This window comes from Pleurodeles waltl, chromosome 1_2 (genome assembly GCF_031143425.1).
Source record: "Pleurodeles waltl isolate 20211129_DDA chromosome 1_2, aPleWal1.hap1.20221129, whole genome shotgun sequence".
Taxonomy (NCBI): Eukaryota; Metazoa; Chordata; class Amphibia; order Caudata; family Salamandridae; genus Pleurodeles; species Pleurodeles waltl.
The window spans coordinates 868,802,673-868,822,780 of record NC_090437.1 but is presented as its reverse complement, the minus strand read 5'-3'; the positions used below and the strand labels follow the sequence as shown (position 1 = coordinate 868,822,780).

At 46.9% G+C, this 20,108-nt stretch overlaps 1 long non-coding RNA gene across 2 annotated transcripts in view; it reads left to right on the top strand.

Moving 5' to 3' along the window:
- The window catches only part of LOC138304566 (uncharacterized), a 222,116-nt gene that overhangs the window by 188,230 nt on the left and 13,778 nt on the right, over window positions 1–20,108 (top strand). For both annotated transcript variants that reach the window (XR_011205592.1, XR_011205591.1), the window contains one exon: window positions 15,438–15,584. This is a non-coding gene — a long non-coding RNA (uncharacterized lncRNA). The remainder of the gene's footprint in view (window positions 1–15,437; window positions 15,585–20,108) is intronic.

Genomic DNA, 20,108 nt, shown 5'->3' with positions numbered 1-20,108 from the left:
TGTGAGCTCTGGTGTAAACAAGAAGAAATTAAGCACATTGACTCCATAGTGACTTTGGAACTGGTGTCACTCTCAGACTCCACACCGCTGCCTGTACTGGAGCCGTGGTCCCCCCTGAGTACAATGACTGCAACCTGTAATACAGGTCCAATACCGCCACAGTGCCACTGAAGTACCGCCACAGCATGAGTCCTGAGTGCCATGTCACCGACGTCCGTGACAGCTGACTCTGCTGCAGCACCTGTGGCCCCGTGGTGTGATCACGAACCCACAAAGTCGACACTGCACAACTCTCAATGACATACAAGATGGAGAAACATGTTTTAAATGTCTTTTTCAACTGAGAAGTTCCTTTAGGAGTAGAAGAGTTCCTTTTATGGTAGTTTGCTTTGTTTTAGAGGATCTCAGATGAGACAAAATAGGGAAAACCTTGGAACTCCATGTGACAAAAGAAAAAAGAAAAACAAAAGGTAGGATAGGACAGTTCATATAGAGTGCTTGGATTCATCGACCCTGCCTTGTCATAAAGAATCGATGCCTTGCAACCAATGCCGCCTCACCTCCCCTGCAACCTTAAGGAACCATTGCCCCGCTTCTCCTACCTAGCCACAAGGAACCGACGCCTCACCTCATTGGTAACAGTAAGTGAGAAACGCCACACTGGCTCCAGTAATGCCTCACCTCCCTGACTCCATGCAATGTCTTTGTTTCCTCATCATTTTCCAAGGCACTGTACCCGGGGATCAGTACGTCTTCGTGACCAGCCCACACTACCTTGCGAGTGGCGTTAGACTGTTGGAAGTGATTCCATGAAGACGCTGTGATACCCCCAGTTGGAGCTATTGTGTTTCTTAGCACTTTAATCTTTGAAAAATCGTATCTTTTACTTGTGTATGTTGGATCTCAGTTGTTGTGGTCTTGTTTTACTCAGATAAATATTGGCTATTTTTCTAAACTGGTGTGGGGGTACTTTTGTAATGTCTTCACTATGTCACTGTGTGTGTACCAATATTTTACACATTGCCTCTGAGATAAGCCTGACTGCTCGTGCCAACCTATCAAGCGGGTGAGCAGGGGTTATCCTAGCTGTGTGGCTCCCTTACCCCGACTAGAGTGAGGGTCCCTACTTGGACCGGGCGCAAGCCACTGCCAACTAGAAACCCCATTTCTAACAGAAATCATTAGGGAATTGCTGCAGTAAAATAGGAAGAATAAATAAAAATTGGCAAATTCCAAAGAAGTGTGCAGAACTTAATGCAGGAGTGTAATCCAAACATGGTGTGCCTACATTTGCCCTAGCTGTAGACTTGTAAGATTATCTTTTAGAGTATTGTCACATAATTCTGACTCAGGCTGTGAAGAGATTAGTACATTTGCAATTGTCACATGAGTTCACTGGAATCATCACATCCAAAATTGGCAGTGAATGTAAAGAAATGTAGAAATATTAACAGGATGTGTTAATTGGTGTGAAAGGGCATCCAATCATATTTATATTTTCAGGCACAAAATTTGATTTTCCCATGCCAGATAGCCTTAGAAAATGCTCCTGCGGATAAAGACGAAATGTCTGAAGATGCACCCAGAAATTATGGAGTGGAGGCTTCTGAAGTCTGAAAACAGATAACAGAAGGATCGAGGAGAACTTTAAACTAATTCCACCAAAGGGACCTGTCCTCTGCCCATTTCCAGAGTGGGCATCATCTAGGTCCTAGGTGGCCACTGTTTGATTATTCAGTTTCATTTAGCTAACAATATATGGGTGGACTTGCTTTACCTCCACCAGCTCAACAGATGAATACCCATCACAACCTGTAAGAGTTTTAGTCACTTTTTCATTGCTTTAGACTGGCACAATTTGATTATAGGGTTGCCTTAAAGGCAGAGAAAACTATTTTTCTGCTGAGTGGATCATAGATTACACAAGCAATGTAATGAATGAATATTTTAGGATGGTTGGCCATAGTGAACATATGATTCCAATTTTTGTGAACTGTGCTCAAAAAGCATGTAGAGGCAAACTATCAAGTTACCAAAAGAAATCCTCACTAACTCCCTCCTTAGAGCTTTTCTTCATGAAGATTGTGGCCCATGCACCGCTATCTGATGAATCACAATCCACAACTGAGCCTAGTTAATCAAGTCAACACATTAAGCAACGTGAAGCACATTAGGCTCAACATGGAAGAAAGAGCATGGTTACATTTCAAACCATAAAGTTGTATTAAAGGTTAACGTTGCAGATTCAAAATAATCAAATTAGTGCCAATCCGTAAGCAATATATGAATGACTTAGTACATATGAAGTTCAAATCAATCAAAGTCAAGTAAGCAAGAGGATAAATTATCATAAAGTTGCCTCGTTGGAACAGTTAAGTAAAATCAGTTCTACCTTAAAGAGAGTACCCTACTCTGCTCTAAGCTATCTCGAAAGTGGACAGAGCATGCCTGGAATTCTGAACTCTTGTCTACATTGAACTGGCTTAAATCCTGCAAGTCTAACTCTTGCCACACCTACATATAGTTCCCACAAAATGTTCCAACCAGGTTAAAGCATAAAGATCCAATCTAGGCACATTTTTGTTTGTCAGGATCTTTCACAATGTAGCTTCTCTACATGTCCTTCAAACTTTCTGCAACAAACAAGATGTATTGAACCAGCCCGTATTCTGCAGGTGTACAGTTGCAACTAATTAGGAAAATCTGCAGTTACCACATAAAAGAAAACCTTTCACATGGAAAGGAAAGCAAAGATAAATCGTATTTCACATTTTGCACTTTAGCTTCTCCTAAAAATAAAATGATCATGTTTATGTAACAAGGTGGCAACTAAATGTGAATAATACTCAGTTATTAGCAAGTGCATGCTTACAAGTTAATGTTGATAAAATGCAAATCATTTAAAATGAAAAAACCCATACACTTCCACTGACATCTCAGATAGGTGCAACCTACACTTAGCCAACTTCCAGCCTTCATATGAGAAAGAAGACAGATCATCAGTCACGGCTGGCGACTTGGAAAAGTAGCGGGTGAGGGGAATAAAACAAAAAAAATACATTTTGTTTTTAACTTACCTGAACGTTGCTGCTGCTCTCCGCTGCACTGCAGGCACACAGCCTGCCCTGTGGCCAATCATGGCACTGCTGGCTGTGTGCTACAACGCAGACTGGGAGCCTGGGCTTGCACTCTCCAGCCCGGCAACACAAGCTGGGTTGGAAAGAGCCCTTGTGCGCATGTATGTTTGGCTGACCCGAGATAGAAGGCCAAACATACATGCACAGTGAGGGCAGTGCTCTGTGCACTCCCTTCACTGCTAGTCAACCCCATGGGCCCACCCCTTTTACCCCCTGGGCACCAAGGACGTAATGGTTAAATCCGTGGCTGTGGAGCTGAGGTGCCATGGACGTAACTATTATGTCCTGCTACTGGCACTTGGGGGAAGCTCTAGCCCTCCCCCCGAGGGCCGCACCCCACCCCCCCATGGCAGGGCTGGAAGGGGAATTTCTTTCCCTTCTACCTTGACCCCTCCTGACCCCCCCATGATGTCTGATAAAGTCAGCACGCGATCACGTGCTGATCTCATCAGCTTCCACACGATCATGTGCTGACCTCATCAGCTTCCAGCACGGATCGGAAGAGAAATGCCAAAGCATTTATCTTCTGATCATGTGATGGGGGCCTGAGAGGCTTCAAAGGGAAGGAAAGGAACTTACTTCCCTTTGAAGTCTCTCAGAGCATTTCAGCAGCCGGATTGTGAAGCGATCTGGCGGCTGAAATGCCCACTAGACACCAGGGATAATTTTAGTGTAAAGAAATTGGCATAAGAGGAGTGACCCATTGGGCAAGGGTTGCTCCCCTAGGGGGCAAATTATATTTAGGCCATTTCTGCCCCTCTTGGGTGCTGATCAGCCTATTTTTATTAGGCCAATCTGCAGAAACCACTAGACACTAGGGAGTTTTTTTTTTTAAGGTCAATTTCACACAAGTGGAGCAACCCCTTAGGCAAGGGTCACTCCCTGGGGGAGGGGATGTATTTTATGCCATTTCTGCCACTCTTGGGGGCAGATCAGCCTATTTTAATTAGGCTGATCTGCCCCCAAAGGGGGCAGAAACCACTAGACACCGGTGATTTCTATTTTTTTGTGCCAATTTCACACAAGGGGAGCGACCCCTTAGGCAAGGATCATTCCCCTGGGGGGGGGTGGGGGGATTTATTTTAGGCCATTTCTGCTCCCCTTATTTCTATTAGGCTGATCTTCCCCCGGGGGCAGAAACAACTTAGGCACCAGGGATTGGTGTGTGTGTGTATGTGTGTGTTTTGTTTGGGGGGCAGACCCTTGGGCAAGGGTCGCTCCCCATGGGGGCACATTACTGTTGGCCATATCTACCCCCCCGATATGCCTATTTTTGGAAGGCCCATCTGCCCCCAAAGGGGGCAGAAAGATCACCAGAGACCAGGGAAGATTTTTTTTTCAATATAGGAGGGAGAGAGTATGGCCATACCCCCACCCCAAATAAATGGGGGCAAAGTTGTTCTGCCCACCAGTGGTCAGGTGGGGCAGTTACCCTCGATCCACACCCGGGGGAGGAGAAAGTCTACTAGATGCCAGGGAATTAAACAAAAACAAAAAATAGTGTGGTGGTGGCTACCAACCAGTATGGTTAAGCCCCAAACCCAACTGAAAGGGGTAACAGTCTTTTAGCTCTCCCCTCGCACACTAAAACATCTTATCCTCTGACAAGCAAGAGGGCATTTGATTATTTGGGGTTTTGGTTTTACATTTGGACCAGGAGAGGTTGTCTAACTCTCAAAATCATCCCACTTGGAATGGTGAGGGCTGCACTTTTTGGACTTTGGGATGCTGCCATGTAGAAAAATCCACAAGACCTAGACACATCTGAAAACTAAACATCTGAGTGAGTCAAGGGTGGTGTGCTTCACATGCACCCAGCACAATTTTCTTACCCACAATGCCCTGCAAACCTCCAACTTTGCTTGAAATTACACATTTTTTCCACATTTTTGTGATGGAATCTTCCGGAATCTGCAGGGATCCACAAAATTCTTACCACCCAGCATTGTCTCATCTATAATGATAAAACTTCTGCCCCACTTCTCAGCCTAAAAATGTTTTTTTTCAAACTGCCCTTTTAGACCCGCTTTGGTGCCCCCTCACATTTTGGTCTGTGTTAGACCTGGCTTTTTGACAGGGACATCCCCAAACTTTTTGCCTCCTTCCTCCTATTTTTTCTGACCTGTTGTTGTTGGCTTTTGACCTCTGGGCACTTTACCGCTGCTAACCAGTGCTAAAGTGCATATGCTCTCTGTATAAATTGTACTACTGATTGGTTTATCCATGATTGACTATTTAATTTACTTGTAAGTCCCTGGTAGAGTGCACTACATGTGCCTAGGGCAGGTAGATTAAATGCTACTAGTGGGCCTGCAGCACTGGTTGTGCCACCCACCACAGTAGCCCCTTAACCCTGGCTCAGGCCTGCCATTGCAAAGCCTGTGTGTGCAGTTCCACTGCCACTTCGACTTGGCATTTAAAAGTACTTGCCAAGCCTAGAACTCCCCTTTTTCTACATATAAGTCATCCCTAATGTGTGCCCTAGGTAACCCCTAGAGCAGGGTGCTGTGTAGGTAAAAGGCAGGACATGTACCTGTGTAGTTATATGTCCTGGTAGTGTAAAACTCCTAAATTCGTTTTTACACTACTGTGAGGCCTGCTCCCTTCATAGGCTAACATTGGGGCTGTCCTCATACACTGTTGAAGTGGCAGCTGCTGATCTGAAAGGAGTAGGAAGGTCATATTCAGTATGGCCAGAATGGTAATATAAAGTCCTGCTGACTGGTGAAGTCGGATTTAATATTACTATTCTAGAAATGCCACTTTTAGAAAGGGAGCATTTCTTTGCACTAAAATCTTGTTGTGCCCTTCAATCCACGTCTGGCTAGGTTTAGTTGACAGCTCCTTGTGCATTCACTCAGACACACCCCAAACACAGGGTACTCAGCCTCACTTGCATACATCCGCATTTTGAATGGGTCTTCCTGGGCTGGGAGGGTGGAGGGCCTGCCCTCACACAAAGGACTGCCACACCCCCTACTGGGACTCTGGCAGACAGGATTGAACTGAAAGGGGGCTTGGTGCATTTCTTAGACACTCTTTGAAGTCACCCCCACTTCAAAGGCACAACTTAGTATAAAACAGGGCCTCTGCCCTACCTCATCAGACACTTGCTGGAGAAGAAACCTGAACCAGAAACTACATCCTGCCAAGAAGAACTGCCTGGCTGCTCAAAGGACTCACCTGTCTGCTTTTCTACAAAGGACTGCTGCCTTGCTGTTGGCCTGCTGCCTTGCTGAACTCTTGCCTGGCTGTAAAAGTGCTCTCCAAGGGCTTGGATAGAGCTTGCCTCCTGTTCCCTGAAGTCTCAGGACCAAAAAGACTTCTCTCTTCCTCTTGGACGCTCCGTGCGCTGAACTTTTCGACGCACAGCTTGTTCCGCGGCAAGAAAAACGCCGCACACCGACGCTGATCAACGCAACGCCTTCGGGACGACCGAAACTTTGACGCACGGCCTTGCAAGGACAACGCCGCCGACTTCCCGGGAGAAATCGACACGACGCCTGCCGTGAGATCGAAACTTTGACGCACGGCCTCGCAAGGGCAACGCCGCCCGACTTCCCAGTAGAAATCGACGCGACGCCTGCCGTGAGATCAAAACTTTTACGCACGGCCTCGCAAGGACAACGCCGCCCGACTCTGCAGGAGAAATCGACGCGACGCCTGCCGTGAGATCAAAACTTTGACGCACGGCCTCGCAAGGACAACGCCGCCCGACTCCGCAGGAGAAATCGACGCGACGCCTGGCGTGAGATCGAAACTTCGACGCGCAGCCCCGCAGAACGACGCGCAGCCGGAAAACAAGCAGGAAAATCCACGCACAGACCCGGGACATCTGGTAATCCCCGCGACCCACAGAAAGAGACTGTCCGCGCGCCGGAAAACGACGCACAACTTCCCCGCGTGGAAAATAACGACGCAAGTCCGTGTGTGCTGGGGAGAAATCGACACACACACCCTTTTTCCACGCACCTCTTCCTTTGTGGCCCTCTGAGGAGATTTTCCACCAGAAACCAGGTACTTTGTGTTTGAAAGAGACTTTGGGGGTGATTCTGACCGCGGCGGACGGCGGTCGCCGCCCGCCAAGCAGTTCCCGCCGAAAGACCGCTCCGCAGTCAAAAGACCGCAGCGGTCATTCGGGCTTTCCCACTGGGCTGGCGGGCGACCGCCGAAAGTCCGCCCGCCAGCCCAGCGGGAAACACCCTTCCCACGAGGACGCCGGCTCAGAATGGAGCCGGCGGAGTGGGAAGGTGCGACGGGTGCAGTTGCACCCGTGGCGAATTCCAGTGTCTGCAAAGCAGACACTGAAATTCTTTGTGGGGCCCTCTTACGGGGGCCCCTGCAGTGCCCATGCCATTGGCATGGGCACTGCAGTGGCCCCCAGGGGCCCCGCGGCACCCCCTACCGCCATCCTGTCCCTGGCGGGAGACCCGCCAGGAACAGGATGGCGGTAGGGGGTGTCAGAATCCCCATGGCGGCGGAGCGCGCTCCGCCGCCATGGAGGATTCTCAAGGGCAGCGGGAAGTCGGCGGTACACCGCCGACTTTCCATTTCTGGCCGCGGCTGAACCGCCGCGGTCAGAATGCCCAGCGGTGCACCGCCAGCCTGTTGGCGGTGCTACCGCCGACCTCCGCCATGGCGGTAATTACCGCCAGGGTCAGAATGACCCCCTTTGTTTACTTTCTAAAGACTTAAGACACTTGATATCACTTTTCAGTGATATCTTTACAAATTCATATTGCAACTTTGATCGTTTTGACCTGAAGATACCCAGATAAATATTATATATTTTTCTAAACACTGTGTGGTGTATTTTTGTGGTGTTATGCTATGGTGTTGTATGATTTATTGCACAAATGCTTTACACATTGCCTTCTAAGTTAAGCCTGACTGCTCATGCCAAGCTACCGGAGGGTGAGCACAGGCTGATTTTGGATTGTGTGTGACTTACCCTGACTAGAGTGAGGGTTCTTGCTTGGACAGAGGGCAACCTGACTGCCAACCAAAAACCCCATTTCTAACATTGGTGATCAGCGGTGAGGATAGGACTTGTGTTTGTGCAGTGACATACAGTAGCTAAGTATTTCATTACCTACCCACAGTTGAAGGTCAACTTGATTTTTCATCTTTTTTGGCTTTTGGTTCTCTGATGTCCTCCTGGATATACTATTGATATTTTGGACTTTGGATTTTGTTTTTTGCTGGTAAGATCTTATCAGAATGGGATTGCTTACCTACTCATTCTTTGTTCGTACTGACCACCTCACTAAGGCTGACCTAAGGAAGCTTTGCAGAAAATGGGGCCTTCCTGTAGCAAGGAGATCTACTAAGGCGGAGATGCTACATCACTACATAGTCTGGGGGGAGGAAAGATGGGCAGAGAGAGAGGCAGCAAGAAACCAAATGACTAAGTACCCCTCAGATGAGGAGGAGGACTACGCGCATGAGGAGGAAGACTGCTCACATGAGGAGGAAGACTACTCAGGTGAGGACAGTGACCCAGAAATAGATGAATGGCTCCGAGGTCAAAGGCGACAGGAGCAATAATTAGAGGAGTATCTTGCAGAGGTTGAGGCAAAAAGACTCTTAGCCCTGGAAGAAGAAAAGATTGCAGCTCAAGAGCTGAGCTGTAAAGAGCTGAAACTGGAGGCCAGAAGGGCTGAGTCCAGTTCAGATGGTGGCAGCAAAAATCTTGCATCCGGTACTGCTGAAGAAGGGCACAAGCCCAGAGATGTGGTGCCCAACTTGAAGAAGGGAGTTGACACACCCCAGGCGGTTCAAGGTTCCCGTTATGCACAGGGTCCCTGAGAAGGATTGGGGAACTGGCACAGGGAGTCATATTCCTACTGGGGGGAGGGACACTTTACTGACTCTAGCAGAGAGTGACAGAGAAAAGGGTTCCCCCCTGGTGGACGTCCTGCATATAGAGTGTAGAGACATCCTAGAAGAGTATGGGTTGAGTGTCAGGGACAGACAGATACTGTCTCACCAGTCTCAGGAGGGTGAGGTAGAGTGCTTTTCCAAGGTTGAGTTACTGGGTGGTTGGGTGAAGGGTACTGTGGTTAATACATGTGAAGGGCAGAGTGATGTAATTGCTGGAGAGCATATGTCTGGTCCTTATTTTCCAGAGCTACGCCAACACCAGGTGGAGTGTGAGTTCTCTGACCCCAGGGAACTTACAATGGAGGCAGACTTCTGGGTGAGTACCAGAGAGTCTGAAGAGGCATTTGGGGGTGCTCCTGAAGGGAGTGGTCTAGGTGGTTCCCAACCGAGTGAGGTGGGAAAGGATTGTAATGTCCCAGGTAGGTCCCAGGTCCTAGAGGGTTCCATGAGGGAACACCAGGAGGGAAGCCTAGCCTGTACCGTAGGGCCACCTTTTGAGGGAAGCCCCGCAGTGTCAGAAGAACTTGGGGGGGGGTGACTGTAGCCAGCATCCCAACAGTTCTGGTGTCTGGCAGTACCCCTCCTAGTGAGGGGGTGCAGAAGTCCAGACATAGGGTTGAGAGGGGGTTGCAGACCCCAGTGGAGGACCTTGAGAGTCAGGGGAAAGCTCTGAGAGCAGAGCCCCCCAGGAATGACCCAGGTGAAACCATTTCTGGTTTGGGGGAAACCCAGACTCTGCTGGATGGGCAGAGGTCGGGAGACCTGCGCCAGCCAGACTCTTGTGTGGCCCTTGGGGACGATGTGTCCCTTGTGGGGGGTGAGAGTGCCCCCCAGGAAGTCCTGGCATGCCAGGCGAAGATTCAACCTCAGGGTGGTGACTCTGGGTTGGATACCCAGGTTCAGAGGTTAAACTCTGACCTGGTGGGAGGTAGATGTGCCTCCCAAGAAGTCCTGCTGTGCCAGGCAATTGTCCAACCACAGGGTGTTGACTCTGGGTTGGATGACCAGGTTCAGAGGTTAAACTCTGACCTGGTGGGGGGTAGGTGTGCCCCCCAGAAAGTCCTGGCGTGCCAGGCAATTGCCCAACCTCAGGGTGGTGACCTTGGGTTGGGGAACCAGGCTCAGAGGTTACACTCTGACCTGGTGGGAGGTAGGTGTGCCTCCCTGGAAGTCCTGGCCTGCCAGGCAATGGTTCAACCTCAGGGTGGTGACTCTGGGTTGGCTAAACAGGTTCAGGGGATAAACTCTGACCTGTTGGGGGGTAGGCGTGCCCCCCAGAAAGTCCTGGCGTGCCAGGCAATTGTTCAACCTCAGGGTGGTGACTCTGGGTTGGATACCTAGGTTCAGAGGTTAAACTCTGACCTGGTGGGGGGTAGGTGTGCCCCCCAGAAAGTCCTGGCGTGCCAGGCAATTGTCCAACCTCAGGGTGGTGACCCTGGGTTGGGGAACCAGGCTCAGAGGTTAAACTCTGACCTGGTGGGGGGTAGGTGTGCTCCCCAGAAAGTCCTGGCGTGCCAGGCAATTGTTCAACCTCAGGGTGGTGACCCTGGGTTGGAGAACCAGGTTCAGAGGTTGACCTCTGACCTGGTGGGAGGTAGGTGCGCCTCCCAGAAAGTCCTGATGCGCCAGACAATTGTTCAACTTCAGGGTGTTGACTCTGGGTTGGATGACCAGGTTCAGAGGTTAAACTCTGACCTGGTGGAGGGTCAGTGTGCCCTCCAGGAAGTCCTGGCGTGCCAGGCAATTGTTCAACTTCAGGGTGGTGACTCTGAGTTGAATGGTCAGGTGCAGAGGTTAAACTCTGACCTGGTGGGGGGTAGGTGTGCCTCCCAGAAAGTCCTGGTTTGCCAGGCAGTGATCCAGTCTGAGGGTACAGACCCTGGGCTGGAAGACCAGGTTCAGGGTGTCCCCCCGGACCTGGAGGAAGGGGCTACTGATAACAGTGCCCCTACCATGTTGTCTTCTGAGGAGGCCACTCCGAGTTGGAGGGTGCTGGACCCCAGAAGGGAGGGCAGGGGGAGGGAAGCCTCACCCCAGGCCCTAGTCCAACCTGAAGGTACAGACCCCAGGTTGGAGGGCCAGTTGCAGGTTAACAGCCCTGCACTGGTGGAGGAATGGTACAGGGCGACTTCTGTAAGCACCCTGACCATGTTGGACTCTGGGGGTACCGCTCCAGGAGAGAGGGTACAGAGCCCCAGAGGGGAGGACCAGGTTCAGGCTGTCATCCCTGACCTGGTGGAAGGGAGAGTGGTTAAAGGGTGCCCAGCACCTGGGGCTACCGCCCCCCACTCTCCACAGCCACAGTGGTTGGAGAGCTTTGAGAGGCCTGGGGCCTGGCTCTCATCCCTGGCAGCTGTCAGTAATCACTGTGGCTTGCTGTCCGGGTGGACAGAGTTATCCCTGGGGAGGGGACAAGTGTCACACCCCGGGGGTAGAGTGGGCAACACCACTGTGTTGGTCATGGTGGTACTATCCTGCTCCTGTGATACATCTGTGAGCAAATTAAGGTTAGGTGCTGCACAGATGGGATCCGCAGGTAAGGAGAAAGGTTCCCCATGGGTTGGCTTAGTGGGCCCTGAGAGTATGGACAGAGGGATCCAATTGGAGTCAGGAAGGCGAAGAACTGGAGCATGCCCCTGCTGTTGTGGGCCTGGGTCCTTGTTCTGTCGCCTCAAACAGGGAAGTACATCAGGATAGTGATTGTTCTCCCCTGGCTTTAGGCTGGTAGGGGGTCATGTTGGACCTGGCTTTTTGACAGGGACATCCCCAAACTTTTTGCCTCCTTCCTCCTATTTTTTCTGACCTGTTGTTGTTGGCTTTTGACCTCTGGGCACTTTACCGCTGCTAACCAGTGCTAAAGTGCATATGCTCTCTGTATAAATTGTACTACTGATTGGTTTATCCATGATTGACTATTTAATTTACTTGTAAGTCCCTGGTAGAGTGCACTACATGTGCCTAGGGCAGGTAGATTAAATGCTACTAGTGGGCCTGCAGCACTGGTTGTGCCACCCACCACAGTAGCCCCTTAACCCTGGCTCAGGCCTGCCATTGCAAAGCCTGTGTGTGCAGTTTCACTGCCACTTCGACTTGGCATTTAAAAGTACTTGCCAAGCCTAGAACTCCCCTTTTTCTACATATAAGTCATCCCTAATGTGTGCCCTAGGTAACCCCTAGAGCAGGGTGCTGTGTAGGTAAAAGGCAGGACATGTACCTGTGTAGTTATATGTCCTGGTAGTGTAAAACTCCTAAATTCGTTTTTACACTACTGTGAGGCCTGCTCCCTTCATAGGCTAACATTGGGGCTGCCCTCATACACTGTTGAAGTGGCAGCTGCTGATCTGAAAGGAGTAGGAAGGTCATATTTAGTATGGCCAGAATGGTAATATAAAGTCCTGCTGACTGGTGAAGTCGGATTTAATATTACTATTCTAGAAATGCCACTTTTAGAAAGGGAGCATTTCTTTGCACTAAAATCTTGTTGTGCCCTTCAATCCATGTTTGGCTAGGTTTAGTTGACAGCTCCTTGTGCATTCACTCAGACACACCCCAAACACAGGGTACTCAGCCTCACTTGCATACATCTGCACTTTGAATGGGTCTTCCTGGGCTGGGAGGGTGGAGGGCCTGCCCTCACACAAAGGACTGCCACACCCCCTACTGGGACTCTGGCAGACAGGATTGAACTGAAAGGGGGCTTGGTGCATTTCTTAGACACTCTTTGAAGTCACCCCCACTTCAAAGGCACAACTTAGTATAAAACAGGGCCTCTGCCCTACCTCATCAGACACTTGCTGGAGAAGAAACCTGAACCAGAAACTACATCCTGCCAAGAAGAACTGCCTGGCTGCTCAAAGGACTCACCTGTCTGCTTTTCTACAAAGGACTGCTGCCTTGCTGTTGGCCTGCTGCCTTGCTGAACTCTTGCCTGGCTGTAAAAGTGCTCTCCAAGGGCTTGGATAGAGCTTGCCTCCTGTTCCCTGAAGTCTCAGGACCAAAAAGACTTCTCTCTTCCTCTTGGACGCTCCGTGCGCTGAACTTTTCGACGCACAGCTTGTTCCTCGGCAAGAAAAACGCCGCACACCGACGCTGATCAACGCGACGCCTTCGGGACGACCGAAACTTTGACGCACGGCCTTGCAAGGACAACGCCGCCGACTTCCCGGGAGAAATCGACGCGACGCCTGCCGTGAGATCGAAACTTTGACGCACGGCCTCGCAAGGGCAACGCCGCCCGACTTCCCAGGAGAAATCGACGCAACGTTCTGCCGTGAGATCAAAACTTTTACGCACGGCCTCGCAAGGACAACGCCGCCCGACTCTGCAGGAGAAATCGACGCGACGCCTGCCGTGAGATCAAAACTTTGACGCACGGCCTCGCAAGGACAACGCCGCCCGACTCCGCAGGAGAAGTCGACGCGACGCCTGGCGTGAGATCGAAACTTCGACGCGCAGCCCCGCAGAACGACGCGCAGCCGGAAAACAAGCAGGAAAATCCACGCACAGACCCGGAACATCTGGTAATCCCCGCGACCCACAGAAAGAGACTGTCCGCGCGCCGGAAAACGACGCACGACTTCCCCGCGTGGAAAATAACCACGCAAGTCCATGTGTGCTGGGGAGAAATCGACACACACACCCTTTTTCCACGCACTTCTTCCTTTGTGGCCCTCTGAGGAGATTTTCCACCAGAAACCAGGTACTTTGTGTTTGAAAGAGACTTTGTTTACTTTCTAAAGACTTAAGACACTTGATATCACTTTTCAGTGATATCTTTACAAATTCATATTGCAACTTTGATCGTTTTGACCTGAAGATACCCAGATAAATATTATATATTTTTCTAAACACTGTGTGGTGTATTTTTGTGGTGTTATGCTATGGTGTTGTATGATTTATTGCACAAATGCTTTACACATTGCCTTCTAAGTTAAGCCTGACTGCTCGTGCCAAGCTACCGGAGGGTGAGCACAGGCTGATTTTGGATTGTGTGTGACTTACCCTGACTAGAGTGAGGGTTCTTGCTTGGACAGAGGGCAACCTGACTGCCAACCAAAAACCCAATTTTTAACAGTCTGTTTTTGGCTCTTCCCTGTCACAGGCACTTGGCCCACCTACACAAGTGAGGTATCATTTTTACTGGGAGACTGAGGGGAATGTTGGGTGGTAGGAAATGTGTCCGGGTGCGGTGATCCCACACAGAAATGAGGGAAAAATGTGATTTTGTTTTAGCTAAATTTGAGGTTTGCTGGGGATTATGGGTAAGAAAACATTGGATGTTCCATGCAAATCACACCTCCCTTAATTGCCTCGGGTTTTCGGAATTGTTTGGGTTTGGTAGGTTTCCCTATATGGCTGCTGAGCCCTGGACAAAAAATGCAGGTCCCCCTGCAAAAACAGGCAGTCTATTATTTGATCATTTTGATGTGTTCACATAGTGTTTTGGGGCATTTCCTTTCCTAGGCCTACCCACACAAGTGAGGTACCATTTTTATCAGGAGACTTGGGGGAACGCTGGGTGGAAGGAAATTTGTGGCTCCTCTCAGATTCCAGAACTTTCTGTCACCGAAATGTGAGGAAAAAGTGGGTTTTTTTTGCCACATTTTAAGGTTTGCAATGGATTCTGGGTAAGGTTTGGTAGGTTTGCCTAGGTGCTAGAGGCAAACTTCCACAGCTAGGCACTTTGTAAAAAACAGGTCTGTTTTCTTTGAGAAAATATGATGTGTCCACGTTGTGTTTTGGGGCATTTGTTGTCAGGGGCGCTAGGCCTACCCACACAAGTGAGGTACCATTTTGATCGAGAGACTTGAGAAATGCTGCGTGGTAGGAAATGTGTGGCTCCTCTCAGATTCCAGAACTTTCTGTCACTAAAATGTGAGGAAAAGTGTTTTTTAGCCAGAGTTTGAGGTTTGCAAAGGATTCTGGGTAACATAACCTGGTGAGAGCCCCAGAAGTCACCCCATCATGGATTCCCCTAGGTGTCTAGTTTTAAAAAATGCACAGGTTTGGTAGGTGCCGGCTGAGCTAGAGGCCAAGATCTTCAGCTAGTCACTTCACAAAAAACACATCAGGTTTCAATGTAAAAATGTGATGTGTCCATGTTACGTTTCCTGTTTCGAGCATTAGGCCTATCCATGCAAGTGAGGTACCATTTTTATCGGGAGACTTAGGGGAACACATAATAACAAAACAAGTGTTAAAGTCTCTTGTCTTTCTCTACATTTTTCTCTTCCAAATGTAAGACATTGTGTAAAAAAGACGTCTATTTGAGAAATGCCATGTAATTCACATGCTAGTTTGGGCACCCTGGAATTCAGAGATGTGCAAATAACTACTGCTTCTCCACACCTTATCTTGTGCCTATTTTGGAAATACAAACATTGTCTTGATACCTGTTTTTAACTCTTTATATTTCAGCAAATGAAATGTTGTGGACCCGGTCGGTATAGAATGAAGACCCATTGCAAGGTGCAGCTCATTTATTGGCTCTGGGTACCTAGGGTTCTTGATGAACCTACAAGCCCCATACATCCCCGCAACCAGAAGAGTCCAGCAGACATAACGGTATATTGCTTTAAAAAATCTGACGCAAGAAAAAGTTACAGGGTAAAACGTGGAGACAAATGTCTGTTTTTTTATCTCAATGTCAATATTTATTTTTCTTTTAGCTGTTATTTTCTGTAGGAAAACCTTTTAGGATTTACACAAATCACCCCTTGCTAAATTCAGAATTTTGTCTACTTTTCAAAAATGTTTAGCTTTCTGGGATCCAGCATTGGTTTCACACACATTTCTGTCACTAACTGTAAGAAGGCTGAAAGCACAAAAAATAGTAAAAATGGGGTATGTCCCAGTAAAATGCCAGAATTGTGTTGAAAAATTGGGTTTTCTGAATCAAGTTTGCCTGTTCCTGAAAAGCTGAGAAGATGGTGATTTTAGCACTGCAAACCCTTTGTTGATGCCATTTTCAGCAAGAAAACCACAACCCTTCTTCTGTAGCCCTTTTTTCCAAATCTTTTTTTTTTTTTTTTTTTTTTTAAACGAATTTTTCTCTGTAGTTTGGCTAACTTCTTGGTCTCCTTCAGGGGAAGCCACAACATCTGGGTACCTTTAGAGTCCCTAGGATGTTGGAAGAAAACGACGCAAATTCGTTATGAGGGCCTAAGCGCGAACTGCCCCAAATAGCCAAAAAAAGTCCTGTCACCTGGGAGGGAAAAGGCCTGGCAGCGAAGGAGTTAAATAAAACAATATTAAACATAGTTAAAAATAAAAAGATAATAAACATAGTTTATTATCGTTTTATTTTTGGAGGTTTGCAGCTCATGCCGCTGGGGGGGATGGGGGTAAGGGCTACGCTCCTCGCTATCTGCCCCTGCAGATCATTGTGCTCCTTACGGTGTGGCTGAATACCGGCGGCAGCCTGATCATGGCTCAGAAGCCGCAAGATTGTTATACTGTTGTTTCAGGAGGCCCTTCTATTCCCTTGAAACTTTTACCTATTAATACTTGCAGGTGGTGAAGTTTAAAAAAAAAAAAGTAAGTTGCAATATTTTCACCTTTCTTAATTGTGCACATGCCTGGTCACGTGCCTCCGGCTGAAAATAAAAGGACGCATCGCAGACATACTGGCAAACTCGTATCTGCAAAAAGTTGCTAGGTGTCTTTCCAACACACCTGTAGGTCTCAGGTTAAATCTCACGGTCGCTAATTCAGTATTTTTTCGCGATTGTCAGCTCGTGCTGAGATAATAACTATTATTCGCGCGCCTAAATATTCGTTTTTAATCTGTGAGCTATAGAGAAACGCCTTTATTTATTTGTGACGTGACTTAGAATTACCCTAGATGAATATCGGAAGCATTAAACCTATGTGGTTTGATTGCCTCGCCTTTCTTATCACGATGTGTTTGCTGACATTTGGTGTGACACGGCATTTGTCACAATATACCGACTCTTGGAAAAAGGCACGCATCAATATTACATTATCCGCTCCATTAACAATTTGTCTCTGCTTGAGTTACTTGACATATGTTCCCATTTCAGACATTTTCGAGGATTGCACCCTCTCCCGTGTAATGTTTGCCTTTCCCACCCTTCAGTGTTCTATCCATTGTGATTTATACGTAGCTGGAAAGCAATATGTCTGTTCCGCCGCTGACACGCGAGCTTTAGTATTCATTAGCCGTCTCGAGCAGAGGGGAAGCTTGGCATTAAAGGTGTGCTCAGATAGTCATTTCTGCTGTCGAAACCACGGAAAAACATTGAGCCTTGTTATCTGCATCTGTAACCTCCTACCACCGATACTTAGCAGGACCATTGTGTTGCAATGCTTGTCAACTCCCAGAGGTTGTGTCTCCTGATTAGGAGCGCGAAGGCCTCCCAGATTCATTGAACTCGAGAGCAGGCAGCAGGTCTTTGTTCTAAGCAATGATATGAATTTTAGAACTGCTTAATTTGCTGTCATTCAGGGTGAAAGCCGGCAAGAGATACACCACGGTAGATTTACGGACTTTCTAGGGCAGCATTTCTCCTTGTTAGCAGGAGCTTCGTGAAATCTTTCCAGCCGGTGTGATGGAACTGAGAAACATAGGCAAATATGATGTATCACTTCCTATTGAAAAACAAAGGAAACATTTTTTTATGTGCTTACTTTTTTACTGGCTTCTGGCCAAAAATAACTGAATAGTTTTAAAAGAATATTCGGCAATTTGTATATACTGTCAATTGTAAACAATCAATGACAACTGCCAATTCTACAATATATGAAAATATAGGGCTTGAAGATTTGAATGCAATATTCAACTCTGATGTATAAAACATATACTTTTACAAAAGGATACCAGCAATGCTGAAAAACGCAAAAAACAAGGCCAGAACACCTTGAAAATAGGATGTCTTCTTGAATGCTTTACCATCTTTTTTTAAATTTGAGAGTAGTATGTTGACCCTGACTGCAGCAGAAATACTACTTTGTAACTTTTGTGTTTCCATCCCGTGCACTGGTGTACACCAGTAACCGGAACCACACTGTTTAGAGCATTATCGGCCAGCTTGACCGAAAGTCAAAAATCCTGAACATTTAATTTGTAGCAAAATATACTGGGAAAGATCGACACAAAGGCAGAAAACAGAGTTCAAGATCATTAGGAACACTAGAGTGTGAAATCTGACAAATATTCATATTAAGACAAAATAAACACAAACCGTGGATATGAAGTGCATAGTAAGATCTAAAATAATAAAAGCACGCAAACAAAAAATATGCAATCACAAGCGTACAAAAAAAGTGGAAATTGAGTGCATACTCAGACTTTCTCTCTCTCTCTCAGTCTGTCTTGTGGCCGCACATACTGAGAACACGAGCTGGGTTGAGGTGCCTGTAAAGGACTAATGTTTTTTTACAAAGTTATAGTAGGGAGGCCATCCCCACCACCGTTTCCTGATAAATGCGCTTTATGAATGTATTTTTAGAGATTCTAAGGAAGAATGTGAATACTTTTAGTAAAGTGGCTTTCATTAAGAAACGGAGCAGCATCAATGCCTTTAATACACGGAGACAAGCCGATCTTCTGCTCCTCTATTCATTTAATAGTCAGGCAACACTGCACACACACAATCTAATCTAGTAACTAAGGGACCAGTATACAACGTGATTTAGCTGTCACAACCCTTTAATTTAGGGTTTGTGACAACTAAATCACTTTTCCTGCTGTACTAGCCCCATTTTGCTTTTCGGAAAACATCTGCCAGACCACTAACTGGGTTTACAAACCCAATTTAAACTGCAAAATAGAAGGGACTTGTTAATGGTGTTCCTTTCAAATTTCGATTTGGTGAGATATGTATCAATAGTTGGCAATGGTAATTCTTGCCACAAGCCATAGATCTATTACCGACCCCCTAAATTGGAGAGGTAAATAATTTGTAAAGTGGAAGAGGCCCACTTTGAACTGCTTCTGCTTTGGCAATCAGAGTCGCAGGTTCAGAGGCATTGGGCAGTGGTCCAGGGAACCACTGCCTTCTCTCGCCGTAGTTTTACAAAAATCGAAAGTTTTTCTTCCATTTTGGAAAGCAATAATAGAGATGGTGGTCTGCTGGTCCTTGGAGGCCACCATCCCTGTGATTATAGTCAATGGTGGGTCACAAATTGTAACCTGTCCAATTAATATTAATTAGGCAGATCATTCTCTGACTCAGTATTTTGTAAGCTGACTTATTTGGGATCTCTGACAGAACATCTGAACAAAAATATCTTGGGGACAGAATATTGTTTCAAAATTATTGAGGACCAAGATGTCAAGAAGGTAAGTGCATTAAGTAAATATAGATGCAACTTATCTATATTTACTTAACATCTACGTACCTTGAATAAATATATATCGTCAAGGTACTTATATGTGGTCTAATACATAGTAAAACTTTACTTGCCTATACATACCTACATTCACAACACTTTTGTCCTCGTTATCCTAGACACAATATTTTGACCCACAATATTTTATGGTCCGATATTTTGTGTGAACACCCATATCTGTACATCAGTCGGTTTGAAAAATCAGATTGGGATTCACAAAAAGTTTGGGCGCAATTTTTGACCACATTTTGAGAGAGACATTTTTGTACATTAGGCCCAAAATTAGAAGGTAGTTGCAAATTGAAGCCCACAAATACAAGTCTATGATAAGAGCCATATGGCAAACTTCAAGTATTGTGAAATAAAAATATGAAAAAATTAATGAAAGACATGAAAAACCATGGAAAAGTACTTATACAAAGGGAACATTATTGAGGAGTCAAAATATAAAATGAAATCAACACTCACTCAAGTACATGCACAACTCTCAATGTGAAAAGATGGAGAAACATGTTTAAATGTCTTTCTCAACTGAGATGTTCCTTTAGGAATACAAGAGTTTCTTTTCAGGTGGTTCGCTTTTATAAGAGGATCTCAGATGAGACAAAATAAAGAAAACCTTGGAACTCCAGGTGTCAAAAGAAAAAAAGCAAATCAAAAAGTTGGATAGGACAGTTCATATACAATGCTTAATTTCTAAAAAGAAAATGAGTGCTAGTGCCCAAAGGTCTCCTC